At 44.5% G+C, this 17,201-nt stretch overlaps 1 protein-coding gene across 2 annotated transcripts in view; it reads left to right on the top strand.

The window, feature by feature from the left end:
* The window catches only part of LOC144944675 (neurensin-1-like), a 286,366-nt gene that overhangs the window by 39,500 nt on the left and 229,665 nt on the right, over positions 1 to 17,201 (top strand). Inside the window, exon 1 of one of the 2 annotated variants that reach the window (XM_078873049.1) lies at positions 9,723 to 9,819. The exons of the other annotated variant lie outside the window; for it this stretch is intronic. The gene's annotated coding sequence lies outside the window, so the exon portion shown is untranslated. Of the gene's footprint in view, positions 1 to 9,722; positions 9,820 to 17,201 lie in introns of those variants that run through there. 2 annotated transcript variants of the gene reach the window in all.

Raw genomic sequence — 17,201 nt, 5'->3', positions numbered from 1 at the left:
ACAAAAGACGAAATGTGCAGTGGACACATACGGGCTATCTGCCCATGGATTGTGATGATGATGATGATGATTGGGAGTAGATGGAGCACGTGCCCATGGATGCACGTGCAGCACATTTTATAATTCACGACAATGGCTTTTTCATTGGCGTTTAATGGGAATCTGCAGTTGGCTGCAGTTGTGAATGATCGATGGTGTAAACAACACGGATAATGGAGTGACTTTCTCATCATGATATATTTTTTTTATTGAACAAAGCCTCACTGAGTATCAACACTCTCCTCTGGAAGGTTTGAGTATTTAGTACATTTCAAACTGGAGTAAAACCCATCACGCATACAAGCTGATAACACTCAAAGCTCCATGCTGATGAGTGCACTAACCAACTTGCTGTACTACCATCTGTAAAAAAAAGCTACACACTATTTTTATTTTACCAGGTAAGGCCCACTGAGCTATATAGCTCTTTTTCAGAAGCGATCTGGCCACAAATGATAGTTCAACGAAGTGGCTTATCGTGTGGAAATGCATAGCAGCCAAATACTCTGAGCGCACGTTGATTCTAAATGAGGAGGGAAAAACCGGAGAAAGATCCAGAGGGAGAGAGAGAGAGCAATGCAAACTCCAAATATACAGGCATCATGGTCGGGATCTAACCCATGACCGCCTGTATAGCAGGCGAGGAGGGTTTACATCTCCTGACTACATCAAAGCCCAACAGGTTCACGAGTTTTTGGAAATCTCCCCTTGACCCCCGAAGTGATTGCCGAATCGCAAGCAATGCACTCCAGCACCAGACTTCACACGTGGGAGCGCCGCAGTCACCCTGTTACATCGATGCTTTTTGTGTATAGCACCAGTTCAGGCCAATGTAAATATTTTATTCTTTTAGTGAGAAAATTCCTTGAAGTGCACATGTTTGCATGCCTTGATGCATGGTTTGTGCAAATACTGTTATCGCACACATTGGACTTTTCACTAACTTTGTGATGAAGTATTTAATACCTAGCTTGCCTTTGCAAAAATGCACTAATGTTTCACGTGTATCAATGGGTTTATGTCATCCCGGTGGTTAAATACACGATGCAACAACAAAGGTAATGCGAAGGGCGAACAATCTGTTTGCCAATTGGACATTGCAATTTTTTTACGGACTTGGCAATAACCAAAAATAACCTTTTGCATTTGGCAAAAAAATATTTGTTGCGAGGGTCACAGCCAACCACAGTTTGTCCAAAAAGTAACGGAAAGGTATCTCATCTTCAGGGTTGTCAAGCTTAGGGAATGCGAATGTGTGTTTGCTGTGTGGGTGGGTGCAGGAGAGAGAGAGAGCAGTGGGTTGGCATGCAATCATTGGGGGCGTGGGGGTGGCGGTGGTGGTGGAGCGTTGGGTCATGAATACGTGAGGGAGTCGTGTGTGTGTTTTGTGTAATATTAAAATGTTGAACACTGAGTTCATACAGGAACAATAGAAAATATATAAATGATAATGTTCCAAAACTAATTGGATTTTCGGTATAAACAATAACAAACAAATACACCAACCACATCTGAAAGTGCACTGCATATGAATCACACAAACATTATCTTGCCTTCATTTTTCCGTTTGTGAATATAATAATAGTACGAAAATACACCCAGTGTTGAAAGAATATAGTATGTTGAGAAAACCGTCATGATCTTCGAAATGTTCGCTGCAAAAATCCTACAGAGCAAGTTTTACGAAATTATATATATATACCATGCTATGCAGTCTTTGTAATTGGAAAGTAAAAGATGATCATTTATCAGGGATATTTAAGATATACATTTTCCAGAGTTGTGTGCACATGTCTGTGTGAGTAAGTGAACATATGGGGAACGGTATTGTTTCGGTTAGCCTGCTGCGCGACGATTCCCGCTCACGGCCAACACCCGTGATGACTATCTGAGCCGGTTCTGGGCCTCCCCTAGGTCGACTCAGCCTCAAATGATGTGAAAACTTCGCCCCTCGGGAGACAAATGCGGCCGGGCGTGGTTCTGGCCACCCACCCCCTCGTGTGTCGTGCGGGTGTTCACACGTGCTCGCTAACAACACTTGCCCTTAAAGTCTGCCGTCACATGCACAGTGCGTGGGACGTGACAGCCTTGGAGAAGTGGGATGGCTAAATGCACAATCTTGTCTGTGATATTGTGGACGTGAGGCGCATTTATGGCAGGGAACATGATCAGAAATGCGGTAACTTTCATCTCGAATTCACGTATTTACAGCCACGTACCCTGAAACATCATTGCGTATGGTGAATTGGTATTCTGCTGGAAAATACTGTCGTCTAAATACCAATGTACTTATATCGATATAAATGCATTGCTTGCATTAAGTTAAGCAGTGGGTCATTTGTGACGGGATAGAGTGTGGGTGGGTGCACCGACCATAACGCGTGTAGCGCGCTGAGCCGGTGTGGAAGGGTTTGACGTTGTTGAACCAGGCAGGGCCACTGCTGCCCGTCGTTGCTGTGATCACCACCGCATGCAGGGGCTGGACTTTCACATTTTACACAACCGAGCGCCGTAACTGTGGCGCGCCAAGCGATACAATTGCATTATTGCAAGGGCACAGTCAATTTTCAATTACATTTACAGTCGGAGGAAACGCCACTAAGTGTTCGCCGACCCTCCCCAGCAAATTAATTTTCGTTGTGCCCAGAGGTCAGTGCTTGTAAATAACGTATAACAATAACGCGTATCACTAATGTAATCATGTTAATGTTAGGGCCTCGGGGCAGAAAAGTTGGTTGATATGCTTGTCTAAAAACAAGAATCAATAGCCTTTTTTTTAAAAATTCGTACAGAGTAAAAATGTGCATGTGCTCACAAACACACACGCCCAACTGTCGAATGCGTAATGTATTATCTATTTTCTTCAAAGACCCGTTTTGGTCATGTGCTGTTAGCAAGCATCTATTAAGGCACACAGCACACAGAGGTGGCGTAGTTGGTACAACATTGTTACCTCGGTGATGATGATGCAATGTTGACACAAAGCACCAGCTTGTCAGCCTCGGGGAGACCCGGGGCAGATGCCAGCGACAGGTCTCTGCTGATGTGCCTTTCCAGAAACCCAGCCTTTACCGTTAGAATTGTGCTTAATCATAACATATTTACATTCGCGCACTTGAAAACGTTTATAGGTTGAGATAAATGTCATGAGGCGCTCATTAAGGTATCCAAAGCTTATAAGGAATCCTCATTAAGTATTTGCTTAAATCAAGAGTATGGCCAACATTGACACGATTTTAACAAGATAATTGCTTGTTTTTGTATTCGTATGCCTTGTGGCGTGTAAATCAATATGTTATCTCACATACTGTCAAAAAATACACTGTGTTTAATCTTTAATGGCATAAGCAAGCGCAGTTTAAGCAACAAAGCTAATGTTGAGCCGGATACAAAACTGTTAATTGGCCGTTTGACGCATTACCAAAAGCTATTCTTAATTATTCTGTTGTAATATTTTAGTATTGGGAAGTGTGGAGTTGGGTAAAGTCATTGAGGAGGGGGAAATGTATGTAACGTATGTCAATCTTCTTTCATGCCGTACATAGCCAGTGCAATAACGTGATTGTTGTAATTATTGCTGTAACTTGAAATTTGATGTTTCTCAGGGAAACGATTTAACCATTTGCGTTTTCATGGCTTATTTGCAAAAAGTTATTTAATCAAAAGAAAATTGTGTCATATACATCGTGATTTCTTGCCATTTATTTCTTCATTGAGTATTTCTTTCAAAATGTCTATGTTTTACGCGACCTGTTACGTCCGTTATATTTGCCAGGGAAACGACGATGCTTTTATTGATGAAACCCGATTTAAGAGACGTAGATAGAAATGTATAGATCACGACGTTTCGATCGCAACACAAGCGGGGGTTATTTGACCATACATCACCATGCTGGTCAGTGAAGGTGGTCAGAAGTACATTACAGAAAATGTATACTGGAGGAATCCGTTGATCTATAAAGCTCTTTTTCACAGATATCCGGAAGAGTGGAGTGTGCCACTCTACCCTCTGCTGCCTGCCACGTAGCCCTGCCGCACCCTATAACAGCCTGCTATGCACGATGCTCGCCCGTCCGAGCATTAGGCAGGCCAAACCCCCACTTGGTTTCCGAGACGTGGTGATATCTGGTGTATAATTTTGTCTCGAGCTATACCATTGCATCCTATTGCATCCGGATGCAACTGAACTGTGCGATTGCTTTTGCGCGACATTTTGGCAACTAAAGTTCGTGTTTCTATGCGCACGTCCATTTAGCGTCATTGTCACATTGCCAAGACGGTGATATAATACGACAACAGATATAAATAATCACCTGACTCCACGCACGCTTGTTCATTCATCATCCGTTCGAGGCGGGTTAACTCGTCAGATTGCAAACACCTTTGCGCGGTCTCTTGCTCGCGCTCATTTGAGTCCCCTAGACATTCCATTTCTGGTGAAGTATTCAACCCGCAGGATTGTGGAACCTCCTGTTCATTGTTTCTAAATTGTTACCGCCGAATCGGTTGAGATGAATGCTCACCAAATGCAGACCGTTCGCAGCATACTGCGCATTGAAACATTCCTCAACTACCTCGCAGATTAGAACACGCAACACCCCCTTGTATTAAATACAACCTGACTCACTGCGCAAGCTAACAGGTGCGGATTAAAAATAAAGCCATATTGTACGTGCTAGAATGTCAACAGTTTAGGCTGCACAAGCTGTGGGAATACCCAACGCCGTTCAATCAAAAAAGAGGGCATTCCTTATTAATTGCAGATCATTTTAGCCACATTGAAGGTGAGATATTTTAAATGTCAAGGCAGTGGAACCACTGGAAAGTGTACATTTGTTGTTTTATTCTTGCTTGGGAGCGCCATTGTGATGTGGCCATGCTAATTTACATCCAAGAATTGTGCTTTGGGCTGTTACAGAGCAAAGCCGTTTAAGGCGCCCATCTCTATTAACATGCTCGTGTGTTTTCATGATTCCAAAGGGAAACTAATTTTCTGCAGATGTTAGTTTGATATCAAAATACCCCGAAGTAAATACATTATTATGGTGGTCTCGCTTACAATGGCATGGGATACAAACACACGCACGCAAAACATTTATTGTCACAAGTCTCTGATCGAACATTTATTTGTACCTTTTTAAAGTTGGTAGTTCTGTTGAAATACCCAACAACAGCAAAAAATTTGGAATTGCTCTGAGAAAAAAAATACGATAAATATATGCAAGTTAAAAATATCCATAATACAGGGTTTCTTTTGTTAGATCGTGTAAATATATAAACGTGTCATTAAACCCGCCACCACCCGCCACCACCCGACACAGCCAATTATTAAGGTTTGTGACGTAAACCGAACATGCCAATGTGTTACGAGTACAGCACACCGGTGTGTTGGAGAGCAAGGCCACAACATTCACCATCTGAGTACGACGCTTCGCCAGTAATTACAACTAGCTTCATCGGGCGACAGCCAGATTTGTGGAGAAAGCTTCCACCGCTGAGACGCGACGATGAACCTATCCGATAGATTATTACATCGCAAGATGTGCGAGAGATGGGGGACAGCTTAGGGGAGGCCGTCATTCAGCAGTGGATCATCGCTGATGATGTAGACATGGGGCCGGAACTCATCTCTGCTGACAGCCCAAGCCATTGGTGGAAATTCCTCATTCCATGCCCGAGGCCCGGCGTTCCACGATTTGACGGCTTAACGGCGTAACGTTAACAATGTAGAGCACATATACAGGACATACATGTGCACATAAGTGCAATATAATCACGTCAGCTGCAGCAGATTCACGATTACCAGCAAGGTTTTGATATTCACATTTACAAGCATTTATTAACCTGTATATATTTTAATACATATTTTCTCGAACACTCTGTTCATTTTAAGTTTTGAATACGTTTGAAACGATAGCACTTTTCCAAGGTTAGCATGCATGAGTAATTTGGTTCCTCATTACCATTCAAATTTAATAAGGCCACACATGCATAATTAAATATGAACGCGTTTTTTTTGGTCGGACCTGTCTAACCGGCCACGCAAGCAGCCAAGACTACAGCTTGACATTCCTGGGGTTCCAATAAAACAACAGGTGCTCTGCAACTACAGATGAATATTTAAATAGGCAGGGCTCAAGGCGCTCTCCTCGCAAATGCAAGCGCGCGCATGCGCTGGGATCAGAGAATTAATTTTAACTTTGGAATCGCGCGTATCATATTTGTCGTTCGCGTGAGTCTATATCTGGCACGCACATACTCTGCCGTGTTACAGTCGTTGGCGATGTATGTCAAGAAGGTAAAGGATATTGGATTTTATCCCCTCCTCTGAATTACTAAACAACCTCCCATCTCCTCTACCGTCCTCATTCAAATCCTCTTACCGACGAAGCATTCAACCTAAAAGCTTTTAGCCGAGTATGTTCTCATATTATTGAACCCAGCATTACAATGTTAAGCCATGTGTGCTGCACTCTCTATATCAAAGTCATTGAGTCGGTGTCCCTTGATCAAACGAAATTAGTCGTCTTTATCGATGCCCTTGAGCCGATGATGGAAATTCCACATTATCGTGGCGTAAGGCAAGCTATCCATAGGGTGACCATTATCTGCTTTTTAAAAAAAGTGGTAAATATTTTATGACCCTGTTGGGATGATGGGATGAGTCGACCTCCAATAGAGATTCATGCCTGCTGCTGCAATTGTGTGCAGTCCCCACACATTGGCTTACAGAGGTGCACGTGTGTATTGTAAATGCTGGAGTTATATTGTCACTGCCGCCCTGATGACACAACATTGCGTGTGTCTTGAGAGAGAGGCATTGAGGGTGAGATAAATGCATTACGTTATGTGTAATATTGTATTTTGAGGAATATTTATTGCAGATAACATCATATGTTTTAAGACAGGGAGAGGCTTAATATAGAATATACCATATGCTATTACACATAATATATTAATATATACTATATATAATATACCATATACTACATGGTCGCCCAGATGTCTTGTGATCCCAAATTAATTGACCCCTAACATTGTTTTCCCGTGCGCATTAATTGCTGTCTTAAATAAGCCTGACTCGAGAAAAAATAATTTTTATTTTCAGTTCGAGATAATTGAACGGAGGTCACAGGACATCTGGCCCACCCTGCACACAGTGCCTCGCCACAGTCGCGCAGGGAGCTAGTAGGAACGTTGGGTTGCTCGGTCAATGGCCAGGGTCAACGGCGGCGTGGTGTATTCCGCAAATATGCCCGACTGTGAGGGCGGGCACAAGTCGGCGTGAGGAGGTTAAACGTTGAGTTTTATAAGGGCACCACGGGGTGACCAGCCCCTCCCCACCCAGCCCCTCCCCACCCAGCCCCTCCCCAGTCCCTCCCCACCCAGCCCGTCCCCACCCAGCCCCTCCCCACCCTCCCCTCCCCTCCCCACCCAGCCCCTCCCCACCCAGCCCCACCCTCCTCACCCAGCCACTCCTCACCATCCCCTCTCCACCCAGCCCCACCCTCCCCACCCAGCCCCTCCCTGCACGACGGACACAACAATCCCCTGTGGGCTGGTGTAACCAGGAGTTTCCTACCAGTATCCATTAATTGGAGACCAATCTTCAAGCTGAGCACTCACTTGTCGGTGCGATGGGAGAACGCGCACGGGAGAGTGCAGTGTGCCCTCGAAATCACGTGAGCGGATCAACCAGTCTCACGTAGTATAACAGGTTTTTGGGGACCCGTCGTTTTACGAAATAATAATCTCTGATCCCGAAGCTCGAACGTTGAACATAATTCAGAGCAAAGCTGACTTGGTAGCTGCGCAAAAAGCCACATGCAGCCCCAGTTGAGTTCCTCTCATAGGTAACTTTATATACCAATGATGTAACTTATAATGCCAATTTAACGGTTCATTAGGAAACATGTTTTATTCTTATTATCAGGCCCCATAGTGTAGAGTGCAGTCTCCAACTATTTTGTTATCTCTCTAGCCGCTATCTCTCTCTGTGTGCGATGAAGAAGGGACATTTCCCAAAATATCGCCGGGTATATGTTTTTGTTTTATGGCAGTGCTATGGACGAATGTGATGGAGTTTTTGTTTTAATTTAATTTGTGCGTGTGCACCACTGCCAACGCAGCAACATCACGCAATTCCTAGCCCAGTTTAGTTATGTTGCTGTGCATTAACTGCAGTCCCGTAAGCACTGGATTTTCTGGTCCCGACCTGTGATTGTTGGTGGATTCCCTGCTTTTGTTTTTACCTGACATGAGACATTCACAGCAAAGGGCCCATGCTCACAAACATGGCTTCACCTGGGTTTACTATTAATTCAGTGAGCTGCTGTACTTCCAACTAACACAACTGCTGGTGTTTACCGAGTTCCACCACATCCCCCACTGTTTTCGCCTGCCTTTTTAAATAAAGTCACAATAGATGGCTTTCCTGAACGGAACCTGCTGGTCCAATTGAAATCCATCTTGGGCAAAAGCATGATTCTTGTTTTTTTTATGCACAGCACTTCTCTCTGCGCTGTGTTCCCATTCGCCACGCTCGAATTATTTGTGTATGTGCCCGGCTCTGTTTGTACACATGGTATGCCTTTACGGCATATGTTGAATGTAATAGGTCACAGTGTTTTGAGTATTCGCGCTCTCTCCTCCGTCTAGTTTTCCATGTAACTTATCTTGAAAATGCAGACTCTGTAGACTGTTTAGATAGTGGTGGGTGACATGTGACCCTGAACTGCCACCAGTACCAGACTTCCAGTGACGAGTAGCGTCTTGGCCACGTTCTCCGGTGAAAATATTTAGAATAACGGAGCGCGCAGTCGAGCAAAGGGTGAGCACAACGGGGTACAGTGTTTCAAAGGCTAATAGTGGGAAGTGCCTCTAATTGCCCTGAACAGTTCTAAGGACAAGCAAAGGAATCCGCCGTGGCAGGAAGCAATGTGATTGCTCTGCGTTCGCTCTGTGTTGATCTCTTATATGGGCTTTGGAAATAACTTTTGTTTTTGTGTTGCTCTGTAAAAGAAAACAATGCTGATGAAACAATCACGTGGCTGTCAACCCATACGGTTTACCCGTATTCTTGTACAGGGATATCGAGTTTGCAGGTCCATACGGCGTGTTTCTCCCGTTGTGATGGGACTTTGTCGGATGAACGTTGAGATGTATCAGGTCACGGAGTGACCAATACGATCTGAATTGATCTGTAATAAGGTAGACACTGATAAGGGGTTGACAGGTATGCAATCAGGCATTTGCTTTATGCCACATTCTAATCGTGGTATGTGTGTGTGTGTGATCATACATACAATTGGGGAGCGGTAGTGTTGCGGTTAACATGCTGCACTACGAACCTAGCAACCCGAGTTCGAGTCCAACACCAGTGACGATTATCTGAACCGGTCCTGGGCTTCCTCTAGGTCGACTCAGCCTCAAGTAAGTACCTAGAGTGTTGTGTAAACATCACCACTGGGGAGACAAAGGCAGCTGGGTGTGGTGCTGGCCACCCACACCCCTCGTGTGCCGTGCCGGCCGTCATAGGTGCTTGCTCACGACACTTCACAGTCTGTTAAGGCTCTATGGAGGACCTTCGTCTTTGTGTGCATGATACTTAAATAATGGTGATGATTTAATTTTCCCGTAGAATTATTGAAATATCTTTGCATGAATGGAGGGGCAGAAAAACGGAGTGACGGCGGCGGAGAGGCTTGCTGGAGCGCTGCGATATGAACCAAGCACCTGGGTGGATTCAGTTTGGTTTCTGGCCATGGCAAACATCAGCAGGCAAGCAACGTGCAAACTGCTCCGGAGGGGGACCCCCCCCCCCCCTCACAACCCTTACGAATGCGGTGGACACAGGCGGAGTTTGACTTCTATATTTGGAGGGGGGGTGGGGCAGGAGTTTGCTTTGTCTCTCACATTAGGAATCGCGAGTGCAATTTTTTTTCTTAATTGTAAACTACTGAAAATATATTAATAAAGGCGTCCAGTTTGGGAAGGGGCCTTGCCCCCCCCCCGTGCCTCCCCCGCAACCTCCACCCATAGTGGTGAAATAAAACGACCACTATGCTTTGGAGGTCTTCATCTAACAGTGCATTGGAAATGTGATTTTTTTTTTTCATCTGCTCACATTGCAGGGCATTTTTTATTGAATTGTCCAGTATTAACATAATTCAGATTATATAATGAACATATACAGGAATGTGGGTGTTTTGAAGAATATATTTAGACATTTAACATATTTTACGAATATTTGTCTATGTAATGTAGCTATTAATCTATACATTATCAACAGCAGGTGATTCTACGTCTTGTGAAAAAATACCCGTACCATCCCAAGATGCTCATGAAAGGGCTTATTGGGCACTTCCTGCTGAAACGAATAAATGTATCTCAAATTCAGTATCAATATAAAGAGCTGGGCCCCACCGAGGAGCATCTGGCCTTTACACGGTTTGATAGAATGCCATTTTAGCATCCTAATAAGCTTTCTCAATTTTAACTGCGATATATTTCTTTTTTTTACATTCACCTTTTCAACATTTTTCAGAATATATTTTTTAGTTTGTTCAGATGAAGGATTCCTTTTACAGCACAGATATTTTAGGATTCGCGGTCATTTTCGGCGAAATTGCACCGGGTCGTAATGTGCGTGTGTGTGTGCGTTTAACCGGTAGTGTGTGTGTGTGTGTGCGTTTAACCGGTAGTGTGTGTTTAACCGGTAATTTGGGAAGCGGTTAGTGCGCTGCGCTACGAACCTTCGATTCCCGCTCACAGTCAACACCAGTGACGATTATCTGAACCGGTCCTGGGTCTCCCCTAGGTCGACTCAGCCTCAAATGAGTACTTGGTGCGGTGTGTAAACATTGCCACTAGGGAGACAAAGGCGGCCGGGCGTGGTGTTGGCCACCCACCCCCTCGTGTGTCGTGCCGGCCTTCATAGGTGCTCGCTAACAGCACTTCCCCCCATAGTCTGTTAAGGCTATACGGGGGATCTTTGTCTTTGTTTAACCGGCACGCGGCAGTGAGATGTACCGGATGCGGCAACGCAAATTGTTGGTGCCGTGCCTCTTTCACGGTTGGCACCAGGTGGGCCAGGGGACCGCTGCGTCGTTCCCCTGCTTGCACGGCGCATTCCTTTCCGTGCTCCGTCCGTGGGGGGCGGGGGCGGGGGGGTGAGGGGGGTGGGGTGCAGGGGCGGGGGGGGTGAGCGGGGGGGGGTGAGCGGGGGGGGGGTGAGCGGGGGGGGTGAGCGGGGGGGGGGGGTGAGCGGGGGGGGGGGGTGAGCGGGGGGGGGGGGTGAGCGGGGGGGGGGGTGAGCGGGGGGGGGGGTGAGCGGGGGGGGGGGGTGAGCGGGGGGGGGGGGTGAGCGGGGGGGGGGGGTGAGCGGGGGGGGGGGTGAGCGGGGGGGGGGGGTGAGCGGGGGGGAGTTCCCCCCTCGGCCCCGTTGAGCTGCAGTCTGAGACGTGCACACAACCCACGCTCTTCGTACGCTCACGTTTGTTCCGATGAGAAATGCACATTTTGTGCAGCACGAAATGCGGGGGAATGCACTCTATGAAACAATTCATGTTGGTCGGAGAGTAATATTTCTATGCATTAAATGTATATATTAATAGGAAACGTTTTGGGCAATGATCCTTCATTTATCTGCTATGAGGAAGTGCCTTTGCCTGATATGGCGCCTATGATTTTTTTATTTTAAGGCCACAGTGTTATTATTGAATGTGAAAAGTTTTTATTATTATTAAATGTGCTTCTGCACAACTGCCAATGTAGCATCCCGAAATTATTTGTTTCAACGAGACACCAGTTTTTAATTGCGCGGTGGACTGCACATTTCTTGATAGTTGACACTTCCAGATAGGCTTCTAAACCATTTTCCATCATGCTCCTCGTTCCTGTGTATAGCAAATGTCCATAAAGCACCGTGTTTCGAGATACCGTTGTATTTTTAGACGCTTTACGAATTATATGCTTGGTTCTTTCGGTAAAATCACGTAGAAGGGAAATAATAAAATGATAAAAATAAAAACATTTCTCAGGACGTTTCGATTGAGAATTTGATGGTTTATTTTTATTATTTTATTATTTCCCTTCTACGTGACTTTACCGAAAGAACCAAGAATATGAATCCCTGCAGTCACGAAAGCTTTAAATCGAAATTATTTTATTATGTTTTATTTTTATTATTTTATTATTTCCCTTCTACGTGACTTTACCGAAAGAACCAAGAATATGAATCCCTGCAGTCACGAAAGCTTTAAATCGAAGCTTTACGAATTGTATTTGAAGACCCCTTTTACAGGGTGACCAGTAATGTACCACCATGCAGAGTGCAGTGTTTGGCCCGGATGTTTCCACATTTAGTGAAGCTTGCCAATTCAATAGGAAACATTTAACACCGAATGTGTTTGCTTGTTCCAGAGTCAAAAATACAGCCATGCAGCAGTATTCCAGTGTGCCGTGATGGGTTCCTTGAACACGAGGGCTAATACTGAGAGCCAATGGGTGTACCTGAGCATAACCATGTGAAACGTCGTTTGCAAAAGGTCCGGTTAAGACCCTGCTCCTTGCAAGGGCGTGCATAAGGTTGGTGTGAGCGGATACACCTACATCCCAGAGCTGTGGCTATTTAAAAAAAACGACTTGACGTGTGTCGATGCACAGCTCTGTGTCCGAAAATCAACATTTTTGCTGCTCTGATTCACAAAAGGACAATTAATAGATTCGGTTCGACACTGGGTGGTCACTCAATGGATTTTTCTAGCGCACCATTCGTAACTGACCTTTTACAGGATCAATTGTTTCGTGCGATTGATGAGCAGGTGAATTTCCCCAGGTGTTGCGAAGATGGCCCTTTATCACAAAATTGTTTTAAAGCCGTCGGATTGCGTGCACTTGCTAATTTAATATCGCAACAATTGATCTCGGACGATCCCGCCAGTGTGTGTTGTGTGAATGGCGTGTGTCTCGGCTGTTGTTCTCGAGCCCCAGTGGGTGTTCTGGAATTGTAATGTCGTATTTTTATTTAAATATGAAAAATAAAACCTCAGTACATTACAGCACATTTATTATTCATGCCAAGTATGCATTCTTTGGTAGAAACGTGTGCTTATTTATGGTAGCATTCCACATATTTCAACAGCAATGCACATGCATTAATGTGCGGCGAAAACCCGGCTAATGTGGGTAGTCCACCAAGAGTACATTCGTAGGCATCTTAGGAAAGAGCAACCCTCCCGTGTTCAATGTTTACCTTAAACATTAATTCTTCGTTGGAAATAGGACCGTTAGATATTTAAGATAGCCGACTTTGCCGAACGTTCAACACGCTCGCCACAGAACCTGTCTGCTCAGGGCACATCCAAATCTCACAACCGGTCATTATCAAAGTGCTCCATATTTTTGAAAATGGATGTTCAAAATTCTATGGCGTTCTCAATACCATAATGTAGCTGTTTTACTTGTCACGGTACAAATTCCACGTTTGATTTAAAAAAAAAACCCTAAATGAAGCGTAAAACATTAAAAAGGATTCTAATGATGCTACGATGTTCATACACATTCATTGCAGAGGCTATGATGAATGTCAAAGGGTTCAGGGTTAGGTTAAATACATGTATGTCTTCCCAGAAATAAATAACTAATTGGTATAAATATGATACTTTCGGTGTGAAACGAGTTCTGCATACATACATACATACATGATGGGGGTGTTTTTTATTTCAGGAAAAAAAATGCATTCATAATAAATATTTGATCACTGCCCTTTCCATTAAAAATCAGATCTCAAACACCGAGGGTCTAATTCTAGATGGCAGCAAGTCTAGTCGTGTTGACGTTTTCCTGCAAAAGGACAATTATCCCCTCTTGTGGAAATTTGGAACGTATATGTGTTTGATTAGAGAAATGTTAAAGCAAGCCCACAATAGGAACTGCATTTTGATAATCGTTTAATACTGTACAGGCACGGTTAAATATAGTATAAAGTTCTTTAATTCATATTTTAAAAATGTAATTTTTTAAACGATTCGTTTATTTTTATTTTGTGAATTATTTTTGTTCAAGCTTTTATCGAACTGTAATGCATGAATGAAATGATGCACTTATATATGACGTAGTTTACATTTAAATGGTAACTCTCCATTGTTTCTTTTCAGTTTTTTTAGATGCTATATTTGACTTTGCACGTTTAGATTTGGTGTTTTGAGATGTTATTTTTTTACATTGTTCCCATTCAAAACACACTCATCAAAACGGACTCCCCCCTTGCATATGAGAATGCAGAGAAACTCAGCACGTTCGTCAATAACGCCGTGGCCTTAAAAAGGGGAAAAGTATTACAAGAGGCGACGCCTGGGGCAGTGTCCCTCTGGACTTTCTGCGTGCCGTTTAAAGAAAATGGCCATGGCCTCTCGTGATATGTTTTCCTTTAAAGGCCACTGTGTTGTTATTGACGAATGTGTTGAGTTTTGTTGCTGTTATTTGTGCTTGTGCACCTATCGCCCCATGCAGTGTTACCAAAGAATGTGTTTACTTATGATTAAATAACCTAATTTGAATCACGGACATTCTATCAATATGCCGATTTAAAATTGTTTTTTATCTTCAATACAGACACACCGAAATTAATAAATATCTCAACACGTTTAAATTCGATCACACCAATCACCATCATCATTAGTAGCCGCGGTATTAACTGCAGTGATCAATATGCAGCATAGCATCATAGATTTTGAACGCTGCACATTTCTCGATTTAAAACTTTCGTGACTGCAGGAATTCATCTTCTTGGTTCTTTCGGTAAAGTCACGTAGAAGGAAAATAATGTTATTATTTATTATTATTTTATTATTTTCCTTCTACGTGACTTTACCGAAAGAACCAAGAAGCCGCACATTACGTTATACTCCATTGCATCGCCGCACATTCAGCATCCATTGCTGCTGCATGCCAAACCCGAAGCGGGGCACAGCCCTCGACTCCCCTCTCCATACCCCGCCCCCCCTGCCGCCCAACCTCTTCAGTGGCAGAGCCCAAATGTGCATGCGGCAAGGGGGGGGGGGTGCCTTGTACAATGTCGTGATTGTTTTGCAGCAAAGTGTTAGCAATGCACGGGTCAGCACCCTGTTGTTTTAACAGCCCAGAGAGCCCGTGGAGCCGGATGGGTAAAAGTGAGCTGTTTCTCGGAGGATGGGGCAGTTAGCAGGCAAGTTTGACAGGGGGTGCATGGGAGAGGTGGGGGGGGGCAGTGGGTGAGAGAGACCGAGTGGAAAGAAAAGAGAGAGGTTAACGACGCTGACTGGGAGATCTGGGGCAGGCATTTGTATTTTCGTGCCTAGGCCTCGTGGTGTTTAACATCTCGTCACGGTGGCGAGATGTTAACTACCTCGCCTGCTATACAGGAGGTCGTGAGTTCGATCCCAATCCTGACGCTTGCATATTTGGAGTTTACATGTTCTCCACGTTGGTGCGTGGATTTATCTCTGGGTCGTTCGGTTTTTTCCCCTCAACATTTCGAATCCACATGCGTTCAGAGTATTTGGCTGCTATACATTTCCACGTGATAAGCCACTTCGTTGAGCTATCATTTGTGATAGCCAGGTCGCTTTTGAAAAAGATCTACCTAGCTCAGTGGGCCTTACCTGGTCAAATAAAAAAAAACTGTTCAGATTGTAAATGTTGTGCTCTCCAACACATGTTCTGTTTATGTGACAAACATTACTAATTGTCTGTGTCGGGTGGTGGCGAGTTTAACGACATATTTATGTTTACGCAAGCTAACCCCCCCCCCCCCCCACAAAAAAACCAACCTGTATTATGGATGATACCTGTTGAGCAAAATGTAAAAAATAATTTCGTATCTTGGCCACAGCTGTTTACGTGGGAGGGGCTGTAGCTGGTTGTGGAGCGAGTTGCCTGGGTGTGTGGACAACTCCACCAGCAGGCATGGTCACGGGGCTTTAAAATACCGTCAAAGTTGAGAGCAATTAGAAGTAAGTTACTTTCACCTCAGGGATTAAATCCCTGTAAAGTACGTATTCCTAGAAGTGCTGGAAACAGACTTGCATTTTAATGTTGAATATTCCACTACGTGAGTAGATGTTCGAATCGTGCATTGTTTACACGGCACACAAGACCTAAGTGACCGTATTTAAAATGCCACGTTTTTATTTTTAGTTTATTGCAAGTCATTTACACGTGAGCAATTTTAGGCTGTGACCCAGGCCCCCACAGCGGCGTAGTAAATGTGAAAGATGTCGCGGTCTCTTTCAAAGTCCGTTTTTTTTTAAGTAGACGCCGCTTTCATTTCTTGGCCAAATAGTTACCGGGCCAGCTGCGAGAATTGGCCACGAACATTGGAGCAGTCTTCTACCCCGTGTACATCGGCTACAATTGGAAGCGTGCCAGCCACCAGGCTATTCCAGCTGCCTTCTTATCCAGCTTTCCAGTTTCGTTGAGCTTATTGTGCATCACTTGAAGGTAAAGGGTTTTGCGAATGTAAGAGGATTTGTATGATTTTTGGGGAACACAGCATTCGAATGGCGTTTTCACACACACACAATGAATAGCTAAATGCCCAGCACATTTCTCTCTCCCATTCTATGAACGTAATTCTGTTAAAGGGAGTTTCAGTTTTCTTTTGTTCGACCAGGTGTGCGAACTCAAGATACCACAGTGGCGAATTCGCCGCTCGTTGCGGAGGTCCGCAGTCTGAGCTCGGCGGTCACCCTGGTTAATACTCTGGGCGTATTAACTGTAAAGAAAGAAAAAAACAACACTTGCCGTCTGCTTCACAACGGACGTTAAAAGGTCCTGCGGTGTGATTCGAAAGAGCAGGCCATGTGTGCCGACGCCGTTTGGCAAATTTCATCACGATTACAAAATTACTTGATTGGGGAAAAGAAAACGAAACGTAGCGATATCGCCCCCTACTGGCAAACAAATGCCTATTCGAAGGTCGGAGCTGCTGTGCAACATATTGTGCCACACGACCGCAGCTGCCGATGGGGGGATTTTCTCTTGGCAGTCTGCAGCAGGGCATTGGATTGGTGGAGATGAGATGTCATGCAAGGCCCTTTGAGTTGTTGAAAATGTAGTTGTTGCTTTTTGTATTGTTTGTTGTTGTAACCTTTTGACCCACCCCTAATGGACATCTGTGA

The sequence above is a fragment of the Lampetra fluviatilis genome, chromosome 2 (genome assembly GCF_964198595.1).
Source record: "Lampetra fluviatilis chromosome 2, kcLamFluv1.1, whole genome shotgun sequence".
NCBI lineage: Eukaryota > Metazoa > Chordata > Hyperoartia > Petromyzontiformes > Petromyzontidae > Lampetra > Lampetra fluviatilis.
Note: the sequence above shows the minus strand (reverse complement) of the source record. Positions and strands in the feature narration are given on the sequence as shown.